Consider the following 1984-nt stretch of genomic DNA (forward strand, 5'->3'; position numbering starts at 1 on the left):
AAAAAATAGAACAAATTTAAAGGGATGTTAAATGATGAGGTACTACATTTTAACCTAACTGTATCTGCAATATTCCACTTTCCACTACATTCTGCATGATAGCAAGGCTATTCACATCCCTAGCCCATGGTCAGAGGGTAGTAACCAGTTATTTATTTAAAAAAAACTGAAACAACTTTAAAATGGGTCAAAATGGAGATAAAATGATATTATGTTATATTTCAGTCTAACAGCATCTGCCATAAAAAGCTTTACTAAGCTCTCTGCCTGATAATTCACATCCCTCAACTACAGTCAGAGGGGATTCACCAGAGCCTTAATCAATGTGTGGTGCCTGAAAATGGATGCTGGTCTTCTATTGTCACCCATTTCCTTCTGGAAACCAGGTGTTCACAATTTAAGCTCGGATGCCTTTCCTTCCTTTGGATTTATATTTTATTATTTACAACCCTTGGATAACACGGATGGTGTGCTTCTTCCATGTGCCCTTAGTTGGCTGCTTACTTAAATGGATGCTTGATTGAAGACAAGCCTTTAAAACCCCAGGCATTATTCCATCTGAAAGTTGGGCACCATCCAGTTTCTTGCTATAGCACCCATATCTTCAGTGATCTCTTCACAAAGACAAATACCAAGTAGGGCCATGTCATAAGAACTAATTGTTCTTAGATTGAGGCTAGAATTAAGTGCAACCCCCAAATCCATCAATAAATCTATGGTGTATATATATCTCTGGCTCACCTTAGAGATATCATTGTCACTTTATGTTAGAAAATATTATCAACCATTCCCCTGAGGTATCACATTCAGTAACATTGAGTCAATGCTGACTCATAGTTACACTTTAAGGCAAAGTGTAACTGCCCCTGTGCGTCTGCAAGGCTGCAAGGCTGCAAACCTTCACAGGCATAGAAAGTCTCATCCATGCCTCCTGTTGCTGGCTGGTGGTTTCAAACAGCCCAGAGCGTAACCACTACTCATTGATAGTGTCATCAGTTTGATCATACTGTTGAGAAAAAGGAAATTATAAGAATATAAGCCAAATATGAACCATAATACATGAATTATTGACTTGTACAGATAAATCTCTGAAGTGATGACACTTTTTGTATAAACAATGTGGTTGATGATAGGGCAAAATGTTCAACAATATTTATTCACAGCAGCAGCAGAGTCATACCTATCAGATTAATGCACATCATAAGGAAGGAAGGAGGGCATTAAAATAATATGTACAAATATATGGTAGTTCTGCCCACCACTCATTGGGCACCCTCAAGAAACGAACCAAAGTTCAAAGTCTGACAGTTCTGTGTCCTAGGCTAGCAATAATCTGCTCCTTTCACACTCATGAGTCTCAGCCTGAAGTTCAAGTGTTACATATGAATTTGAGGTAAAGCACTCTTCAATTCCTGTAGTCTTGTTTTTGGTTAATTCTTTCAGTGAAGCTTGAACTTCTTCCTTCAGCATGACTGATTCTAGCTCATGTACTACTTTGGAAATGGTGGAATGCCCACTAGTTCTCTTTGGTACAGTGTGTCTGTGTATTCTCTCCATCTTTTTTTGTTGCTTCCTGCATCATTCAATGTTTTTGCACATTGACTCTTTCAACATTGCAACTTGAGACTTGAATCTTTTCTTGAGTTCTTTCAATTTATAATATGGTGAGCATATTCTTCCCTTTTGGTTAACTCTATTACTTATAGTAGCCAAATGAAGGGAGGCATGGGTTTAGCAAAACAGTTCAGTAATGTTAGCCCAGCCATCCAGCAGCTAAGTAGTGGTTATGAAGGCAGCTATGGTGGTCAGAGAATCATGAGTGTATGCGATCAAGTTTTACAGGACAACTCCAGTGATTTTCAAACATTGTACAGGCAGCCAAGCAACCATGAACAGCAGCTACTCACTTCAGTAGTGGAAGCCATACATCTACAGGAGTGGACAGAATGAGGAGGATATCTAGCCTGTCCACCATGATTAGTGT

The sequence above is a fragment of the Echinops telfairi genome, unplaced genomic scaffold (assembly GCF_000313985.2).
Source record: "Echinops telfairi isolate 266 unplaced genomic scaffold, ASM31398v2 ScPeMD7_5;HRSCAF=22, whole genome shotgun sequence".
NCBI lineage: Eukaryota > Metazoa > Chordata > Mammalia > Afrosoricida > Tenrecidae > Echinops > Echinops telfairi.